Below are 23,229 nucleotides of genomic sequence, written 5' to 3' on the forward strand. Positions count from 1 at the left end.
CTCCCGTGACAGGGCCAGAGGTCACTATTATATCCCATGACAAGGCCACATATCAAAGCAAAACAGAATCAGAATCACCATATCAGAGTCAGAATCAAAGTCAGAAAGTCATGCCAAAGGTTTTTCAGATGCCACATCATAACAGAGTACAGAACAGAACAAAATCAGATCACAAAACATACTTTATGCACAAAATTTCATATTCGCTCTCTTTTCAAAGTTCAGAAACAGAATGTCAAAAATAAGTTCATGTCTACACCAGTCATGACAGAAAATAATTTATTCTTAAATAGAATCTCATGAGTAATGCAGAACAAATAACTGAGGCAGTTCAAATTTCTTTTCAACATCAAATATGTATATTTTTCAAAAATAACCATAGCTCATTTTATTTTAAATGCAAAGTCTAGCATAGAAACCCCGCTTACCTAGACATGTTAGCTTTTCAGAATTTTCCTCAAAATGTCGAACAATAATTAATCGTCACCTATAAAATAATCACGTAATTATTGTAAATTTCCGATCAAACATGTATCTCAATATTGAAACCTGAAATGCTAAAATAACCTATTTTCTTAAACTTCTAAAATTATCCTAACCCTTAAAAATATTATCACTTTCTAATTTCGTCAATAGCCACTAAAACGAATTCATACCGAAGAAAGTAATCCAATAAATATTATGATAAAAGAATACCGGTGTTTTTAAAATACTAAAGTACCCATAACGTATTATAGATTACAAGAATACTATAGCTACTTAAAAAATCCCATAAAATAAGGCCAACATGAGTTCTATTGAAAACTAAATAGTTCAAATTAACAATATAATCATCTTTTTTTTTTATCCTTATGTATAATAAAAAAAACCAAGCCCAATCATTAAACCAAGCCCATTAAAACATAAACCCCTTAAACTAAAACCACGTAACCACATCAGAAAACATCATACAAAGGGGCAAAACTGTAATAAAACTCAAAATTATTCTTCTTCCTACGTACGGGCTGAAATACTTTCCTATTTCGAAACCTTACCGAGAGGGAAGGCATACGTGTAGCAGCTCCTTGCTCACCAGAGGGGACCTCACGATAGCGGATTGGGGCGGTACTAGGTGGTCGGCGACGAGAAATAATACTGAGAAAGAGAGAATGAGAGAGTGAGGGAGAGATGAGGGAGAGCGAACAAAAAGGATAGTTGAGTTCGGGGGTAGCTTACCGAGAGGAGAGCGATGAACTTGGATGGAGTGCAGCGCCCAAAAATACACTCAGTCGGTGGCAATGACGTGGAAGAGGTTGGCGGCGGCATTGCTCGGCTAGTTTGCGTCGAACAGCTGGAAGCAGAAAAGAAAAATTGCTCTGTTTTCGGGGACAAAAACAGAGGTTTCTTTGGTGTTGTTTGACTGTGGAGGAGGCAGGGTGGCTGGGCAGTGGGAGTTGTGCTACAGTGGCTGAGAAGGGGTGCAACGGTGGTGGTGCAAGGATGGCGCTAAGGGGGGTCGTAACACAGAGGCAACAGCGGGGCTACGCAGGTTCACGGTTTGCCAACGGGTTGGGCGGTGGGGCTATCACACGAAGACTTGACTTACGGTTTCTGCAGGGGTGCACCCTCCACGGCTGGGTTGTGGAAAGGAGGAGGTGTGCTCGGTTTGTTCTTGATTGGGTGGACGCTGGTGGCAGCAACTGAGGCTGTGAAGGAGGTGGTGGCACACGGTGAGGTTTGAGCCTCGATGAAGGTCGTTTACTGGGCGTCAGTTCTACTTGCGTGGAGATGGAGGTTGGCGTCGAAATAGGAGGGCTGGGTGGTTCATGCGGCTGGTTGCAGCGAGAATGGATAGTTTTCCAAGTCTAAAATGAAAACGTATATCTATATGGGTGATAAGAAAATCCTAAAGTTTGAAAAGAGAAAGACGTGGCAAACAAAATAAATAAAAATAATAATAATAATTAAAGTCTGACAATAAAATTATTCATTAAAGTAAAGTGTAATTTAAATACAAGCACTAATTAATATCAAGAAAGCATATCAAAGTAAACTTCACAACTAAAAAAAAAAATATAAAATAAATCCAATGAGAAAATTCGATAAATTTTAAAACAAGAGAAACAATATTTAAATTAATTAAAATAATCCTTCACAAAAAAAAAAAAAAAAAACTACGCTAAAAAAAAATGCGGGGTATTACAGCAACTCTTGAAAATCGTTTCTTTAATTATTATACTTGCTATTCTACCGTGGGCCTTTTGGAGAAAAACATTTGATGTCCACTGATTTTTCCCTGTATCGAGAACCCTAAATTTGCTCGATTTCTCAGACAGGTAACATATATACGACTTTTTTGATAAAATGCAACACATTTCATAACTTCAAAATAGTCATGTACAAAGCATTTTAGAAACTACCAAGTCCTCTATCACAAAAGGACCCTCTTCTAACCAAATTTTACAACCAACTATAGAGAAAGTTTGTTTAACTAACAAATAAACTACCCCATTACCAGACCTACGAATAAAAGAGGCTTTCCAATGTAAAATAAGTTTGAAAAACTGCTTGACATCCTCTAGCACTTGCCCATACCAGGTCCAAAGTTCTTCATATTTGTTTACTGCATTCACAATCACTAAAGCATCTCCTTCAAATTGCACCTTATTAAGGCCCAAAGTAGAACATAATTGCACAGCTTAAAGCTAAGCTCTTAGCCATTGCAGAATCTGATACCAACTGCACTTGATCACTACAAGCTGCCACAATCTGTCCTTCCCAGTCTCTGATGATTATTCCCAGTCCAACAAGCTTCATTTGAGCATCAATAGCAGCATCAAAATTTGCTTTGAAAATCCCTTCTGCTGGCTTCCTCCACCTCTGTAGGACTATTCTTACCTCCTTCAACAACTAATCTCCCACATTCCTTTCTTGAGTTTCTTTATATTCCTTTAGCTATAATAAGGCACCTTTGACTACCTGTGAAGGATTAAGAAACGAGTTATCAAACAAATACTTATTCCTTCAATGCCAAATACCCCTCATGATTGAAGAAGTTTCCTCCAACTTTTCTTTGTCTAGATGGCTACACAGCTTGTCCCATAGATCCAGAAAATTATTTCCAGTGACTGTCCATTTCTGTAGAACACTACCAGATTCAATCCAAATATCATTAGTTGCAGGACATTGCCATTACACATGCATAATAGTCTCTTCAGCACTGCCACATATCGAGCATTTAGAATCTTCACAAATTTGCCTCCTACATAATGATGCTTTAGTAGGCAAAGCATCATTGTTTGCTCTCCATAGAAACTGCTTTACTACATTTGGGACCTGCAAATTCCATATTTTTCTTCAATTTTCATCAATATTTTTCCTGTTTGAGCACTCTCCCTTGTTCCTCCTTCTCTCTTGCAACATATAATAAGCACTTCTAACAGAAAATTTCCCCACCTTACTCCAATTCCATATCTGTTTGTCTTCCCCTCCCCCCCCCCCCCTCCCCCTCTGATACTAATAGGTAAGTTACAGATCATTGCAGCCTCTTCTTCATGGAAATAAGCTTGGATAATCTCTTCCTTCCATTAATGAACCTCCTCATCAATAACACCATAAACATATATACGACTTGGGAGTATTTACAACGCTGATTCGCTTGTCCATTTTTTAGTCGAGAAATTAAATGTGTAGTCATAAAATGCGCAAGTGCCATACACTCTTTTTTTAAAAATAAATAGTAAATATAAGATCTATATAAAAAATTAATTTTTTAATAATAAATTATATTCTTTTTTAAAAAGAATGTACAACACTTACATAATCTATCATTGTATCTAACGTTACTTTTTTTAATTTACTTGGAAAGTGATTGATGATATTTCTTTAAGAATGCCTGTTAATTTTGTCTTTTAATTATTATTTTTTTCACTAGGCAATTCTTTAGGGGCCTAGCCATTTTAGCCCAGTTTAACCACCGGCAGTGGTGTAGTCATTAGGCATCCCAAAGCAGTCTGAACTTTTAATTTACAGTAGCTAAATATGCATGAAGATGAGTAGTAATTTAAGCATCTACTTTTAAAGCTTATTTTCTCTCTCTCTCTCTCTCTCTCTCTCTCAACAAGCTTACTATTTTTTTATCCTAATTTCTCTCCTTGCACATATGTTATCAAGGCATTTACAAGTTCTTCATTTTTCTCCATCTCTCCTCCAATCCAAATGTGACGCCCTGACTCCCACATATAGGGACGCGAGAATCGTGACTTCGGGATGATGACAACATGGATCACGCATCCCAATGAAATGTTCCCAAGTGTGTGCAACATGCAAAAGTTACAGCGGATAATATAACTAAGTCAACTAAGTACCAGAAATTTAAATACAAGTATCCAAAATAAAGTACCTTTAAAAAGTTATACAGTTATCCCAAAATATTACAAAAGGCAAATAAATCGACAAGAGATAAATCAAATCTCGATACACGAGAGTATCCCCAGATCACTCTTCCAGCGAAGCCAAACCCTAAGGCTCATCGTCCTCATCTGTATCAAAATCTGCGATACCATAAAATGATACCGCAGGTAAGTAATAATCCAAATAACCCTCAAGATAAAAACGCATTAAAACAACCAACTAACAGATCTCAAAACCTCATTTTTTTCCCAAAAATGATTATTTTTCCAACACACGGTAAAAATCTCATTTTAGCCAAAACATATAATCCAACATTTTCCCAAAAAATGATTTACACAAAACCCAACCATTTATCGGACACTGTAGGCGGGAATCACAGGCGGGACTATACCACCATCCCTGCTTACCACCATCCCTACCGCATGCACCGTAGGCGGGAATCACAGGCGAGACACAACCATTATCCCTACTTACCACCATCCCTATCGCGTGCACCGTAAGTAGGACTCTACCACCATCCCTGCTTGCCATCATCCCAATAGTTCATTTCCACACAATGAATACATATCAGAGCACTGTAGGCGGGAATCACAGGCAGGACTATATCACCATCCCTACTTACCACCATCCCTACCGCGTGCACCGTAGGCGGGAATCACAGGGGGGACACAACCACCATCCTTGCTTACCACCATCCCTACCGCATGCATCGTAGGCGGGACTCACAGGCGGGACTCTACCACTATCCCTGCTTACCACCATCCCTACAGTCTCTTTTCCTTTTTCTCAAACTAGCCAATCCAAACATTTCAAACATACCCAAAATCATTTCTTACATGAAAACCAAGTTTTCAAATAAACATCTGAACATGCATGCAATCATGCGAAAACCCAGTTTTCAGTTACAAACATGAACATGCGTGCAAATGCAATGAACACAACACGACAATAATATCCAACAACCAACAAATGTCAACACAATCAAGTCACACAAACAACTACATTCACCAATCCATCCGACCCCCTACTCCTCGAACTCAGTCCGGCATGATCAACCAAAACAAAGTGAAATGAGTTAGTGCAAAAATACATTAAAATCACAAGAGTTCTTTGGAAAATACTTACAGCACTATATAATAATTTTCGAAGGATCACGGAGCTGCAAGAAGTGGCAACACAGCTACAGAACAATGCCAAATGCACTGTGGCCATGGGTCTCAAAGATCCACTTTTGAACAGGTGCAAACGAAGACCCGAGATTGATAGGGTAGGGCCTAGGGATGTCGGTGAAGCTAGTGGTGGTGGTGGTTGGCCATGGGTGGCGGCGTAGAGGGTGGTTGAAGTGCAAAAATACCAAAAACGGAAATGGAGTTTGATGTACTTCATCGGTGGCAGATTGAAGCTGGGGTTGGGTGCATTGGATTGCTAGGAGGTGGGGGATGAAGTGGTGAAGAAATGGTGGCCGGAGGTGGGGCGACGGCGGCGCTCGAACACAAGGACTGCTACGGCTTCAAGCCGTGCGTGGAGGAAAACGCCGGCGAGTTAGGGGCTGAGATTGGTGGGAGATGATGGCCGGCGGGAGGGGAACTTGTGGCGGTGGGCAGTGTCGATCACTGGCGGCTCACGGCGGCGGGCTGGGTGGACGAGAAAAACGCACGGGGAGAGAGAGGGAGGGGGCGTCTCGTGGGAAGCAGGGGAGGAAAAAGAAAAGAAAAGAAGAAAAGAAAAAGAGGAAATAAAAAAAATGGAGGGAAAGAAATGAGATCCAATCCTCACATCTTGGGTCACAAAAATGATCCAACGGAAACGATTTCAAAACAACAGGTAAAATAAAATAATTCAAACGTAGTGATTAAAATGAAAATAAATAATTAAACCCAACAATAAGTTAATTAAATATGAAAAGCAATTTAAATGCATAATAATAATAATTAATTATAAGAAAGCACTTCAAAATAATTTTCACAAAATTAAAATCATATAAATAAACCCACTAAAAATCCAACCAGTCTTAAAACAAGAGAATAAATTTTTGAATAAAAAAAAGAAATTCCTTCAATAAAAATACACTAAAATACGGGGTGTTACACCAAATGGGAATAAAATTTGTTTAGATTTTATCGAATGGTTTGCATTGGAAATATAAGCAAAAAGTAATAATTTAATTAAAATGAATGATATAATCGTTACCTTATTAATTATAAAACTCTGGTTATAAATTATGATAATTAAAATAAAATAAATTTTATTTGATAAATAAATATAACTCATAGATATGCGATATGATATTTTTTCTAAATAATAAAAAATTTGAAAATAAATATTATTTTATTATTATATATAATTTAAATGAATAGATTAATGTGGAATTAAGTTTTAAGTGGGATAAACGGAAGACAAAAAGAATGATATATGCAAAATTTGTCTAATGAGATATCCAATCTAATGTTAATAATAATCCTCAAGGACTAGGTTGGTTTCCAATTGACCTACAAGTCATTGGTAGAAAGCTTGTTCGATTAATTGCTCCTATTGTATGGTATTCTTCGAGAGGTCGGCTCCAATGGAGTCGGATATCCCACCTCCTAACTCTGACTTTGATTGGAATCGAAGGTGATTTTGGACTCTGATCCCAACTCCAATCAGAGTTGCACCAATCCAAGGCCCAATTTCTTTTGACTTTCAGCCCATTTATGAAAAACCTATTAAGAAATTTAAAAAAAAAATACTAAAAACCAATATCAGCCCAGTGGGCTTCAATTTCAGCCCATTGTAGAATAATACTATAAGAAAAACTACAAAAATATAAATACAATGAGGAAATTATATACATTACAAAACAGAAGAGGAAAAATATGCACAATCACAATCACAAAAAGAGCAAATTACCTATATGACATCCCCGCACTACAATCACAATCACAACCTAAATTAAAAACGCTACATTCCAGTAGCACAATCACGACCAAATGCAACATTACACCCTTGCATAGCAGCTCATTACACATACATACATTAAAGTCCACCACCAAACAACCACCACAATCTCAACCAAAAGTCACCAACTTGACCAAAGTTACAACACATTACACCCTTGTAAAGTCCACCACCAAAGTCTCCAAACATTACACCCCTTTAGCGTCACCAAACTCACTAGCAAACTCCTCAACCAATTTATTATGTATCAAAATTGAAAAAACAGTAACGATATATTAGAATTAAAAAAAGCTACAATGTATGACAAACAAAATTACAATAAATAACTCTCGGCACCAAATTCCTCCAACTCCAAGCATCCTGTATTATTTTGGAAATTTAAGAAATTTAGACATTATAGTACTTAGTCAAATTAAACATACTAACAGTAAAGTACTTCACAAGAAAGTTAATGATGTACCGAATTCCCACCCATAATGCATCCGTCTCAATGCTCCGCAATTATTTTGGGGTTCACAACTCAAGCCTGTACATCTCAGTATCATCAATAGTATCTAGTCCAATAGGCATTGACATTAACCAGTTCTATGTGCAAATGAGGGCCTCCATGGTGCTCGGAGCCAATGAACTTTGATAAACATCCAACACATGACTTCTGGTGCTAAACGCTGACTTAGAGACAACCGTAGTGATTGGAATGGCCAACACATCTCGGGCTACTTGGGAAAGGATTGAAAACTTGGTAGAATGAAACTTCCACCAATTTAATATATGAAATGTATCACTAGATGCCTCGACATCCTCTATAAAATAACATTCAACCTCAGATTTACACTGTATAATATTTCTTGATGCTCGGATTTGATGATACCTTCATATCAAAACAGTTGAACTCCTTCCATGTGTATCATCTAAGGAAGATGTCTAACCGATCTGTCGTGAGGTGCTACCACCTTGGCTTGAAGACTGACCACTTTCCTTGACAGTGAGTGGACAGTGAGCTAATTAATTGGGCTCTTGTTTCCTAATTTATACCTAATTCGAATAAGAATATAATATTTAGCACTACCCTTGCAATTCCATAATTAGGGGTAAAATACAATGGTGAGCTCTCAAACAATGAAATCATGTGCAAAATCCTAAAAATACAATGAAATCATTCATTCAAATCCATATAACATAGAATTGTCGAAAAACCCTAAACACTAAAATTGAAATTCCATAATTAGGCAGCTCTCAAACAACAAAATGAACTCAATAAATAATTAAGGAAACACAGAATAATTGAAAAATACTAAAAATTTTCAAACCCTAAAAATCAAAATCAATGGTGAGGTAGCTCTCAAATAACAAAAACAAATCAAATTAATAGAGAAAAATCTACTTATGTGGCGCACCAAAAACTTGTCTACACGCCGGGGCTAGGCTTGCGACAGCATCATGAAAAAGGAAACACGACACATTGGGCATTCAAAAGCAGAGATGAGAGAAGAGGATCCAGGAAATAGTGAGGGGGAGAAGAGGGTCCTCAATTTTGGAGCCCGATGAGCACCAAACAACGTTGTTCCACTTGAAATGGATCAACATTGTTTTAGTTAATTGGTTTAATCATTTGACATTTGATTTAAATTTTCAGAGTCGAAATTCTGAAGTAGGAGCCCATATGTGCTCTGAGTCCGACAAAAAAATTCGGAGTAACTCTGACTTCGACTTTTCCAACTCTGACTTCATGTCGGAGCGAATGTCAGCTGAAGTTGTAGCTGGTGGAGGTTATACCCAAACCCATATTCTTCTATGGTTGTGGAAGCCAATTGGTCTTCATGAATATGATTCCTCCCACTGAAAACGCATGATACCCATTTTATAAGATTTTTATGTAATGTGGAGCTTATATAAGTATTTAATATTGTGTGTATCTTTCCTTACATTGAACTATCCACTTCATAACAAGAGAGGATCTTAATTCATTGAAAATAGAGTGAATGCTAGAATCTGCATTGATCATTTATTTCTTACTCCTTGATGTATGGGTGTGCATGTGGGTCAGGTTTTATCTAGTTTAGATCAAATATTCAAGGCATGTTTGGATACTTTAAGTCTCTCAAATTTTTGTGAATAGTAGTGAAATGGTTTAAGTGAAAACATTTTATTAGATTTTGGGAAAAAATAGAGAAAAAGTTGAATAAAAATTTAATAAAATTAAAGATTATTTTTTAATATTATTTTTGTTTTGAAGTCGGTATAAGTCAAATTGATTTCTGTGTTTGAAAAATGATTAGGTAATGATTAGATGAAAAAGTTGAAAACTTAAAATAGAAAAGTGTTTTGTGTTTGAGAAGAAATTATGAGAAAGTTTGAGAATTCTCAGTGTCCAAACATGCTCTGATATCCGAGCTGGTAACTAGTATACCTTGTATAGAGTGGATAACTAGATTTGATATTTGCTTTACACCCAACCACTATCAATTTTTTCGATAGTGTTTTTAAGAAATAAAAATAAAAATATATATAATTCAATTTTGAAAATAGAAAAAAAAAACAAAAAAACAAAAAAAAAGGTCACCCACAAGGCAATGGCCCTTGGTGGCCACACACTCATTGGCCCTTTAAGGGGGGTGTAACACCCCATATTTTAGTGTATTTTTAATTGAATGATTATTTTTATTAAATTAAATATTAGTTCTCTTGTTTTAAGTTTATCGGATTTTTCATTAGTTTATTTTTATGATTTTTAAGTTGTGAAATTATTTTGATATGTTTTCTTAATATTAATTATTGTTATGCATTTAAATTGCTTTTTATTTTAAATTAGTCTATTGTTGGGTTTAATTATTTTATTTTCATTTAATCACTACGTTTAAATTATTTTATTTGACATGCTGTTTTGAAATTTTTTTCGTTAGATCATTTTTGTGACCCAAGATGTAAGGTTTGGACCTCATTTCTTTTCCTCATTTTTTCTCTTTCCCTTTTTATTTTATTCTCCTTTTCTTTTTCCCCCATTTCTTTTTCTCCCCTCTCTCTCTTCTCTCCCACGCGCGAGACCTCCCTTCTTCCGTTTGTGCGTTGTTCTCCACCCTGCGTTGCCGTGCACCGCTCATGTCCATCACCCCTGCCCTACCGTTTGGCTTCCCTTCTGGCCAACAACCTCACCCTCCGATTTCCAGCCGCTCTCGTTTTTCCATTCTCCTCCACGCACGACGTCAAGCCGCGGCCTTCTTTGTGTTCCCACGCCGCCGTTGTGCAACCTCCGGCCGCCATCTTTTCGCCACATCTTTCTTGACCTCATAGCAACCTAAACCACCCATCCTCAGCTCCGATCCGCCACCAGTGAAGCTTCACCATCCACATTTCCATTTTGTGGCCCACAAACACCTCCCACACCGCCACCCGTGGCAAACCACCACCACCATTAGCTTCACCGACATCCCTAAGTTGTTCCCTTGTAATCTCAAGTTTTCGTTTGTCCCCATTCAAAAACTAGCACTTTGAGACCCACACCCATAGTGCATTTTGCACTGTTACGTTGCTGTGCCGCCACTTTTAGCACCTCCATGATCCTTCAAAAATTATATTATATCATTGTAGAACTTTCATGATTTAAATATATTTTTGCACTAAACCATTATTATTGTGATCTGATTGGTTGTCCCAAACTGAGTCCGAGGAGTAAGGGGGTTGGATGGATTTGGGAATGGAGTTGTTGTGTGTTGGGATTTGTTGGTTGTTGGATATTGTGTCGTTTCATGTACATGGCATATTTGCACGCATGTTCATGTTTGTAAATGAAAACTGAGTTTTCGTGTAATTGCATTCATGTTCATGTGTTTATTGAAAATTGGATTTTTATGTGAGAAATGGTTTTGGGTGCGTGTGTATCATGATCCCAAGTCGAGATGAGGTATTATCTCGGTGGAGCTCCTCTGGTCACTAGGGAGAGGAATATATTGAGTGACGTCCCTTGGATTGCCATTGGGCGACAACGAGATCGGACGGGATGGTAACGCTCTCGTGCCGACTTCGTGGCCCCTCTGCTAGCAGGGGCTAGAGGATGCTTGGCCACGTACGCGCTGGACGCGGAACTGAGCATCGCTCATTACGAAGTCACTCGCACGGTATTTACCCGTGGTATGACGATGGGAGCCAGTGTGTGCAGATGGTCCCTTGGGGAGATCATCGTGCATACGGTAAAATTGGTTAATGGGCCATTTTCTTAGAAAATGGCGAGTTATTGAATAAATGGATTATTGGACTATTTTTTGGGAAAATAGTGTGTGTTGAATAAAAGGATTTTATGTGAATCATTTTCTGGAAAAATAATGGATTATTGATTTGGGCCATTTTCAGGAAAAATGGCGGGAAATGTTTTTATGGATATGTTTTGGGCCAAATGGGATTTTGACGTGCGTTGAAAAATATTCATTTTTGAGAAAAATGATGTTTTGGGCATAATGCATATTTCATCATATGCATGCATTATTGTTGGTTGCATTAATACATTTCTATTCTCAAGGGTTGTTTGGATTATACTTACATGCAGTACCATTTATGGTAACGCAGATTCCGATGCAGATGATGCTGAGGGCGAGCCTGAGGATTTGGCTCCGCCGGAGGAGTGGTATGAGATCACTCGTAATTGTATTTGGACTTTAATTATATTTTATTTTGGGATACTGTATAACTCTCTTTAAAAATTTTAACTATGTAAATTTGTATTAAAATTCTGATACATAGTTGACTTATTTAAATTATCCGCTATGTTGCTCATTGTACACTGTTATATGTACATACACTTGGCACTATCACTGGGATGCGTGACCATGTTGTCATCATCCAGACGTATCCATTCCCGAGTTTCCGTACATGGGGGTCGGGGGGCCACAAAGGGGTGGTCGAGCCCCCAACTGGGTGGCCACCATTGGCTAACTAGATTGGGTTGCACATTCCGCCTGTAGAGGGCCATTGCGGGGTGGCCGACGGTGGCTAACCACGAGGTGTGGCTCTTGTGGGTGGTGTTTCTCCTCTTTTTTTGTTCTCCTGATTTTTATCATTGTTTTAAATAAAAAGTTAAATGAGGTTAAAAAAATATGTTAAAATAGCTTAGGGAGAGAAAACTATTGTAAAACTAAAGAGAAATAGCAAGAGAATTGAAAGATTACAATATAGAAAAGTAGCTCTTGAGGAGCTTAATATTATTCACCTCAAATTTTTCGTGCTGTACAATTGATTCTCAAGACACCCTTGTATAGGCATAGGAAGATGAATAATATGAAAGGATACATAAATTAATGAGGCACATTAATGAATTTAGGAATTCTGATATTTGATACATAAATGGGCTAGAATTTAAGAAAAATGCTACAACTCTATGTGTGTATCCTTTAACCCCTTTGCTGAGTCTCCCCCATTTTTCTCTCATTTTCCTAAGTTTTTCCAACTATCAAACATCACTTTAAATCACAAGTTCATTTATAGAAAATCAAATACAAGAAGCTTGTGGTAAAAATGTAAGTACTACATCCATATTTCTAACTATTTCTCAATTACGACGTGCTTGATGTACTTTGAGGTATGAACTAATGTGATGCATGTTTGAATAAGAAGCAAATCATGAAAATATGTACGCATGACAAGACTTGAAAGTGAAGCATTCATGCATGCATGTAGAAATGTGAAGTTTCTAAACTTGAATCTTGAGATAAGAGTGTAGGATTTGAAGAAATGTAGTTGAGATCTTGATTTGTTACCATGATCATTTCAGTCACCCCATGTACGTGGGGTTAGAACATTCAAAACAACATGTGTGATGACTGTGCCAATGCAAGGGGACAGACCACCAACTGAGTGTGAGTGGAAGATAACGATGAGAGCCACTTTTTTTATTTGGTAAAAAATAGCTGCAAGTGCTGCAAAGTGCAACTAGTCCATCTTGTTGACAAGCAACACTAAGTACAAGGCTTGAAAAATCAGAATCAGATTCATAATCGGATAAAGATCAATGCAATAAATCAGGTGATTTAACAAATTGAATCGGGTGATTTATAACTATTTTGAATTGGTTATTTTAATATTGACAAAAGTATTAAAATCATATATAATGGAATTCAAGCACTTTATATCATGTATAAAAGAGTATAAAATATAATATTCATTGACTAGTTTTAATACAAATATTATATGAATATAAATAGTTTCAATAAATATGTAATTGATACATTTAATCCCAATTGTCGATATTTTTTTTATCTTCATATATGACGAAGATAAAAGAACTTGATCTTACATGCATTCACTCTTTTGTGATTAAAAGTTGAAGTCGGGTAAGTGATTAGAGAGGTAACAACATGAAAGACTTCGGCCAAACATACATCTAGTCGTGTGATGACCTCTTTTTTTATTTATTTATATATATATATATATCAACGTCACAAGGCTACTTGAAACGTGAGTGTGCTTGTTTGAATCCGTGAGTTTAGTGAGTACAGGAGCATGAACTTATGGTTGATGAACCTACATGTATGAAAGTTTTGACCATATCGAGGAAAGTGGAAGTTGAAGGCTAACATTAAAAGAAGTTTTGACCTAGAAATTGTATTGGAAGCAGAGGTGGGAGTAGGAAATGAAAAGTTTTAAGGCAAAAAGAACAAATAGTGTTGCAATCGCTTGGTTAGGTTAAGATGGCCCAAACAATATGCTTATTTTTTACAAGGGTTATTATACCTATCATCCTTACACCACACGCATGCTAAGGACAGAAAAGTAAAAGATAAGAAATAAAAGCAGGTGTGTGGTGTAGGGATAATAAGTAAAATTTTTCTTTTTGCATTATTCTGATTGAGTAATGATGATACAGTCATAGAGTGTGCAAGCATCACGTATTCTCTTTGAAACAAAATGGAGTTAACCATTAAAAAATAATCTTTTTATGTAGGTTCCATATCTACCAATTTTTTTAAAAAATAATGCGCGGTGCTAACACATTTCATAACTGTATCTAGCATTTTTCCATTGTGAATTAGTTGCAAGTGATGTATGATTACTATCCTTGTTGCCAAATATACCCTTTCTTCTACAACATATCTCGCGATCGAAACCGATCTTCCATAGCACTGAACGGACCACAAAGAAGCCTTGCAGGGCCATCATCGTGTCGCACACCGTATTCAGCAAAACATACTACAGCAACCTCGTGCACATTGCTTATATTGCTTACCCGAAAAGCACTATTGCACTTCGACTGCAACCCACGAGTAACAATTTTCATGTAACACACGCATGTAATTTGTATGAATTATCTCTAATGGATTCAAAGCGAAATTGAGATCCATTAGAAATTCATGTAAGCTTCGGTTTGAGCTTCCACGCCACCGACCATGGACAAGTTGAGCGCGCTGGAATTAATCAATCAGATGTTCCCCCCAGGTTTGCTCTTTCTCCTGCTATTTTATGTTAATTTTGTTCCCCAAAATATGTTATCCATAATTTTATTCTTTTGTGGTGCTTATAATGATGTGGGCGTTATGTGGTGAATATCCAAAGGCATCTTTATCTGGTGTTGAGCCACTCATGCAAAAGATACATAGTGAGATTCGTCCCGTGGATGCTGGAATATTGGCAGCTGTTCACCAAAAGGTCATGATATTTGGCTACTTATATTTTGATGTCTTCGTCTCAATTCTCAATATTATATAGACTGTGTTACGGTCCAACGTATATAAGTATCAAAGTTTTGGATTTCATTTCAGTGACCATTCCAATTGAAACATTGGAACAAAATATTTTGATACTAATAGGTTTATGTGATACCCCATATGATAAGGATAATGGTAGGTGGTGTATGGGATCTCACATTACTTGGAAATGAGAAGTTTTTGCTCTTTATAAGGTTTCAATAGGGCTCTAATTGTATCATTGACTAGTTATTTTGGAGTATAATTCATGTGGTTTAGACTTTCCATTGGGGCATTACAGTTGGTATCAGAGACATGTTTGAGATTCTGCATACTATAATAAGGTGTTGGGTGAAATTTAAGGTTTTAGAATTTTGTAGGCACCAGGATATGATTTTTAAGATATTTGGTTTGAGCGTTTGTAGGCTCAAGGTAGGTGGCCTAAGAAATCTGAGATTTTAGAGTGGTAGATTTTAAGAAATGATTTTTTATGACGTTTGAAGTTTTAGATTCAGTAGGCTTATTATGTAGACTTTAACAAATGATTTATATAAGATTTAAGATTTAGATTTTCAAGGTATACATAAGCTTAATCGAAAGCCAGATTTGAGGTTCTGCAGACTATAATATATGAGGTTTTGAATATCTATGGGCTAGGAAATTAATTCAGAATGGAGGTATAGAAACTTGAGGGCAAAGAGATGATATGTTGAAATTTAAGCTCTGAGACCCTGCAGATTTTATAAATTGAGTTTTTAGAAATTTGAGGTTTAGTGAAGCAGCATATTTTAAATGTGATTCGAGCAGGTTTGGGGGGTGAGATAAGAATTTTTGGTTTTAGATGAAAGTTTAAAATATTATATTTTAAGATTATTATTGTTTTACGATTTGAAAAAGTTGAATTGAGATTTGAAAAAGTTGAATTGTTTATTATATTTTATACAGGGATTTGAAAAATGTGTAATGATGAGATGAGATGAAAATTTTGTGTTTTGTCTCAGGCCCCAAACCTGCGTAGAATTTTTCAGGCTCCAGGATATGATTTTTTGATGATATGTAAGGTTTTCGCACTTGCAGACCTATGGAATGTGTCCCACAAAATTTGAGGTTTTAGATTTTGCATATTTTTAAGGAAACGACTTTTATGACATTTGAGATTTTAGTTCCGATAGGTGTAATTCTATGCACTGGTTAAATGCGTGGCTTAGTTAATTTCAGATGTATGTGAGTGAGATACAATTTGTTTAGGACTATAAGTTGTCATAGTGTGCAACGGAAGCATGGTTTTTGATAATATGATTGTTTGAGAGTTTATTTTTCTTCTAGTATGAAGTTATTATATTATGTGGAGAGTTCAAAGTTTATTATTAGGCTTGTAATTCCATTGTTGAGGTTTGTATTTTAGGCTTAAACTGGATCCCGAGATGTAGGAAGATTGACATTGGATGCGTCAAAGTCTATACCAAGAGCATTAGGAGTTATTTAAGGTACCGGGTGCGAAACATAGGAAAGTAGAATATTGGAATGTTAGGTTCGACTTAATTATTGAGGAATAAATTAGGCGTGGATACACTTGACGTTAGGTACATCAAATTTCAAGGATGAAATTTTCTTTTAAGGGGGGAATAATGTAACACCTAGGTCCAGCACCAAACAACTTTTTTTCTTTTTGGATTAATAGATATAAAGAGCGTAGTTAATTTTTGAGTATTTTATTTATATTGATTGTGAGTCCAAATTGTATTTTGGCGAATATCGAATTTTTTTATTAATGGGCTTGCTATTTTAATATTATTGGGCAGCTGCGCTCTCGGTAAGCCACACCCAATCCTTCCCAGTGCCTCTCTCCGTCTTCGTGCCTGCCTCCCTAATCACTTTCTCTCTTTCTCTCAACGCCGTGCCACCGAGTTGACTGTGATACCCTGTATTTTAATTGAAGGATTATTTTAATTAATTTAAATATTGGTTCTCTTGTTTTAAGTTTATCGGATTTTTCGTTGGTTTATTTTTATGATTTTTAAATTGTGAAATTTCTTTTGATATGCTTTCTTAATATTAATTATTGTTGTGCATTTAAATTGCTCTTTATTTTAAATTAGTTTATTGTTGGATTTAATTCTTTTATTTTTATTTAGTCACTATGTTTAAATTATTTTATTTAACTCCTTGTTTTGAAATTCTTTTTGTTGGATCATTTGGTGACCCAAGATGTGAGGATTGGACCTCATCTTTTTTCCTTTCTCTTTTTTTCTTCTCTTCTTCTTCTTTTTCCTTCATTTCTTTTTCTCCTTTCCAATGCATCTCTATCCCTTCCAGCGCGCGACACCCTCCCTCTCTCCCATCCGTTTGTTTTGTCCGCCCTAGCGCCGCCGTGCACTGCCCATTACTGTCACCGCCCCTCCCATTCATCTTCCCACCTGCCGGTGACCTCACCCCTCTATTTTCAGCCCCTCTCGCGCCGCCAATCTCCTCCACGCATGGCTTCAAGCCGCATGGCCTTTGTGCTCCAACGCCACCGTCGCGCCACCATTGGCCATCATATTTTCACCACAACACCGGTAGCCTCCCAGCTACCTAACCCACCTATCCTTAGCCCCGATCCACCACTGGTGAAGCTCCTCCATCTTCATTTTCGATTTGTGTGTTTTAACTTCAAACCGTAAACCACGCCGCCACCCACGGCCAACCACCACCACCATTAGCTTCACCAACGCCCCTAAGCCCTTCCCTAGCAATCTCAAGTATTCGTTTGTCTCCGTTCAAAATCTAGCATTTTGAGACCCACGACCATAGTCCAAAATACACTGTTTCGTTGGTGTGCTGCCACTTCTAGCATCTCTGTGATCCTTCAAAAATTATATTATAACATTGTAAGTATATTTCCAAATAACTTTTGAGATCTAAATATATTTTTGCCCTAACTCATATTTATTGTGAACTAGTTGGTTGTGTTGGACTGAGTCCGAGGAGTAAGGGGGTCGGTTGGATAGGAGGATGGAGTTGTTGTGTGATTAGGTTATACGGGGAATTGTTGGCTATTGAATATTTGTGTTGTGTCATATACAATGCATTTACACGCATGGTCATGTTCGTAAATGAAAACTGAGTTTTCGCATAATTGCATACATGTTCATGTGTAACTTGAAAACTAGATTTTCACATAATTGCATACATGTTCATATGCATACTTGAAAACTGTGTTTTTATGTGAGATGATTTTGAGTATGTTTGAAATGATTGGATTGATCAGTTTGAGAGAAAGGAAAAGAGACTATAGGGATGGTGGTAAGCAGGAATGGTGGTATAGTCTCGCCTATGATTCCCGCCTACGGTGCATGCACTAGGGATGGTGGTAAGCATGGATGTTGGTAAAGTCTCGCCTGTGATTCTCGCCTACAATGCTAGGTACCTCTTGTGTTAAAAGAAACTGTAGGGATGGTGGTAGAGTCCTGCCTATGGTACACACGGTAGGGATGGTGGTAAGTAGGGATGGTGGAAGAGTCCCACCTGTGATTGTCGTCTACAGTGCTCTATTAGGTACCTCTTGTGTGAAAAGGAACTGTACGGATAGTGGTAAGCATGAATGGTGGTAAAAGCTTGCCTGCGATTCCCGCCTATTCTGCACACGGTTGGGATGGTGGTAGAGTCCCGCCTGTGATTCTTGCCTACGGTGCATGCAGTAGGGATGGTGGTAAATAGGGATGGTGGTAGAGTCCCGCCTATATTGTCCGATAAATGATTATGTTGGGTCATTTTCTGGGAAATTGATATATTATTTATGGCATGTTTTGGGTCAAATGGGATTTTTGTCGTCCGTTGGAAAATAATCATTTTCGAGGAAATGAGGTTTTTGGGTCATATTCGAGATTCGTCATGTGCACGCATGTTTGTTGGTTGCATTCATGCATTTTTATCTCGTGGGTTGTTTTGATTATTACTTACCTGCGATATTGTTTTATAGTATCGCAGATTTTGATGCAGATGAGAACGACGAGCCTTAGGCTTTGGCTCCGCTGGAGGAGTAACTTGGGGTTGCTCTCGTGTATCGAGATTTATTTTCCGACTTATGTATTTTTCCCCTTGTATTATATTTTGGGATAAGTGTATAACTCTTTTCTATACTATATTTATTTTGGTAAGTTTGTATTTAAAATTCTGGTACTCAATTGGCTAGCTTTTAATTTAATCGCTGCGACTTTTGTTGTGCACTTTTTTCATATTGCACACACTTGAGCACCTATTGTTGGAATGCGTGATCCATGTTGTTATCATCCCAACGTCACGATTTCCGTATTTCTGTACGTGGGAGCTGGGGCGTCACATTAATTATTAGCGAGCTTCGCCTAGCACTACCCCATTGCGTCTCTCTATCCCTCTCGGTGAGTATGGGCTCCTCTCTATTACACGGGTAGTTTGGGTTGCCTTTTAGGTTCCAACCATACCAAAAAACCATTCATATTTATGGTCAATTCTCAAACATAGCTCTGGTTACACGTTTGGCTTGATTTTTAATTTACTTTATGAAGGCTTTGTTTTCAGTATAATTTTTAATATAGAAGATAGTCAGGGTTTTAAAGTATGTTACTTATTATTATATAATTTAGTATCCTAATTTTTATAAATGAATTTCAGTACTAAGCATTTAATTTTATTTTCTTTTAATGCTTCAGATGTGATTTAGTCCTTTTTTTTTCCAAATGAATCTCTGATGTTTACTGTAATAGATTGTATTATATTAAGTTGTAGTTGTCTTATCTTGTGGATGTCGATGAATTTGAGAGTGACAATATTTTAGGATTTCAAGAAATTTAGATTTTTTGGAAAAATAGGTTACTTAGCGTTTCAGGTTTAATTATTGAAAAATGTGTTGCTTTTGGAGATTCATGGAAGTTACGTGCCAACCTAATAGGTGACGAGTAATTTTCATTCAGCACCATTGTGAAGAAATTTAGAAAGTGATGAGGTCAAAGTAAATGAGGTTCCTATACTAGTCTTTGCATAAAAAGAAAATGAAACGAGGTTGATTTTTAAAATATGCATGTTTGTTTTGCAAAAAAAATGTGAAACAACCTCAGTTATTTGTTTTGCATTTACTCCTGAAATCTGTATAAGAATGAAGTACTTGTTTTCATGATTGGTGCAGACATGAGTTGATTTTAGCATTCTACTTCTAAACTGAGAAAAAGAGCGAATATGAGATCCAAAAAGTTTTGCTTTGATTAAATGAAGTTTTGTTTTTGTTATTCTTGAAAACGTGAAATGATCTAAAACTATTTAGTATATTTTTTTTTATATGATGTGTCAACTGGAAACCTTGGGATGAATTTCTGATTCTATATCTGAATATGATCTAGTTTCGATGATATTTTGTTCAGCTTCTGTTAAGGCCCTGCCATGGGTATAATAGTGGTATACGGCCTACCCATGAGTAAGTTTAAAGTTTGCCTAAACGTTAAGGTTTTGAATAAAGTCAAATTCATTGAAGATATTAATCAACTTTGGACTATCCATCATAATAATAATATTTTTTACTCAATTATTCTTTTTATATTTTGCAAATCCACTCTATATATTAATTAAGAATTTAATTTTTACTTCAAACTATTATTGCCCAACTATTTTTTATATCCTCCTAATTATCCAACATAATATAGCCTTGTTTATAAAAAAAATATTTCCTAAAAAATCTGGACATAATATAGCCTTATTTACTAATGAAAGTTTTAAAAATAATTTAATAAAACCTTGTTGGTTATTTGTGAATAAAATATGGGTTTAATGGGTGAATAGTGACTCTCCAACTTTGAAAATTCTTTTAAAATCATTGTAGCTCAAAATCTAAACTAAAAGTTTTTAGCTAGTCCAATCAGGTCATTTATACAAAACTTAACTATATTTTAGATTTCACTGACAATTGGCTAGTCCAAAGTCAGTACCCTAAGCGACGGCTAGAATCTTTTAAATTTGCATTAGTACTGGACATATATATAGCTAGCAGATCATCTAGAAGTTTATATTTGCGGGGTCAAATTATTATTAAGATATTAAAAATATTTTTACAAATTCAAATAATGAATGTTCTTGTATATACATGTCACAAATTTTAAAAACTATTATCAATATCCTATTAATTATATATATATATGTGTGTGTGAATCATGTTGGATTCTAATTTGGCTTCTCATATATTGATAGAAAATTCCTTTGCAAAATATACTTAACTAAAAGCGTCACTACAACAAATAAGGTCTTTTGGGACAAAAAGTTTCATCCCAAAACACTGGATTTTCATCCCAAAATATTTTTTGGGACGAAAATAAAGCTTCTCAAGTTCATCCCAATATAACTGTCCCAAAAGGTATTTTGAGACGAAAATCACAATTTCGTCCCAAAAAATATCTTTTGGGACAAAATTTTGTTCGACTATTTGATCACATTTAAACGGAATTTTTACTCTGGGATGATTAAATTTCGTCTCAGGAAGTCATTCGAATGGCCGAAAAACCGTTCGAACAATATGTCTATTCAAATGGTTACTTCATTGATGGTTGATCGATACCAGTCCGTTCGACCAAATATATATGAAAAAACGTTCGAACAAAAAAAATTGATTATCGAACGTTAGTTATATTAATTTTTATAATTGAATAAGCTGTTCGAACATGTTCGAACGGTTCGCAACGTTTGTGATCTACCTTTCAAACTCTAACTTGTAATGTTTGAACGGTTAGTATTTTCATGGACTACACTAATTTAAAACCAAATAGATATTTATATTTCAAAAATACATTACAAACTGTTTAATATAAATAAAACTAATATAATAAGTCAGAACTAAATAAATAAAATAGTAATAATACTAATATTGTTATCAGTACATAATTTTATAAATCCTAAAATTTATGCAAAACACGAAAATCAATTGTTTGGAGGCCTGAATTGTTGCATAAGCATTTGCATTTGTAGTTGCATCTCTCTTTGTTGATCTTCTTGCTGTTTTATGTGCATCTTCATGGCTGCTTGTTTCGTTAATTGAACCTCTAACTCATATTGTTTTGCAATCAATTATTCGATCTTAGAATTTACATTCTCTAACGCAATGGCAGTAGTACTGGACATTGATGAACAGGCTGAAAGCTTTACACAGTGACCCAAACCCCACAAATATCCTGAACATTGACCCTTAACTTATGTAAAGATTTCAACATCACTTGTTGATGAATTCTGATCTGATGCAGCTTCAACACGGAAGACAACCATTTTATCCTACACACAATATAAAAAATTGATATTGAAACAATAATTTAAATATGTTTAATTAAAAAAAATTATAATACTTCCATAATTCTCATGAGCATAAGGATGAGTCCACTCTCCATTACTATTAGTGTGTGATGTAGCATTTAATTTTGTCAGATTATAATTGGTGTTTGACTCTTGCTACAAAAGACATTGTTAAGAGATAAAGTCAATATTAAAATTAGTACCTCCAAAAGAAAAAAACTAGACAAAAAAAAAAAAAAGTACATTACCAATTTCAGAGAGAGGTGAAAGATCTTGAGCCTACATGACGATGAATCTTCAACTTCGATGTATTTGTTTTATTTATTGAACTTTTCTCCTTCATAGAAGTTGTAAAAACTAGTAAGTGAAAATTATAAATATGACACATAAATAATTCATTTAAATTACCTTATATGATGGATTCTCAAATATGCCGCAAAGTATTTCCCAATCTTCATGTCGGACATCTTGAAAAGGATTCTAGCATGCATCTTCCTTATTCTCGTACTTCTTGGAATGGTCGTGACACCCCTCTTTATGCTTTCGGAATGCATTACACATCAGCTCATCGACAATCTTATGTTCCTCTCTCCGACCAAAATTTAGTTCAAAGTTATTCTTAAAAAAGTATATACACAAAGATATTATCATTTAGAGTATTAAATAATATCAATATAAATTTATTATTTAAATATTACATACCAAATAATGCTTCTTTATAAGCTCTTTCACATCTTGCGGGACTTTATGCTATGAACTTGTAGGCAAAAGTGCATAAGTTCGTGTAAGAATGCGATGCAAGCCAAGCTACTTATTGTCCCTCGCTTCCGGTATATTCATCAGAATGTTAACCTTAATCTTATCCATTTTACAATATTTTTCCAACGTCACGCCTCTAGTAATGTCTCGTCCGTGATGAGATTGCACTGTTATCTCTATAAAACAA

At 36.0% G+C, this 23,229-nt stretch overlaps 1 long non-coding RNA gene across 1 annotated transcript; it reads left to right on the forward strand.

The window, feature by feature from the left end:
* Positions 1-14,866: 14,866 nt before the first annotated feature.
* Positions 14,867-19,185, forward strand: LOC121266880. Its single transcript, XR_005940931.1, has 2 exons — positions 14,867-14,961; positions 18,969-19,185. It is a non-coding gene; the product is annotated as an uncharacterized LOC121266880 (long non-coding RNA).
* The last annotated feature ends 4,044 nt before the right edge of the window (positions 19,186-23,229 follow it).

The sequence above is a fragment of the Juglans microcarpa x Juglans regia genome, chromosome 5S, assembly GCF_004785595.1.
Source record: "Juglans microcarpa x Juglans regia isolate MS1-56 chromosome 5S, Jm3101_v1.0, whole genome shotgun sequence".
In the NCBI taxonomy this organism is placed as follows: Eukaryota; Viridiplantae; Streptophyta; class Magnoliopsida; order Fagales; family Juglandaceae; genus Juglans; species Juglans microcarpa x Juglans regia.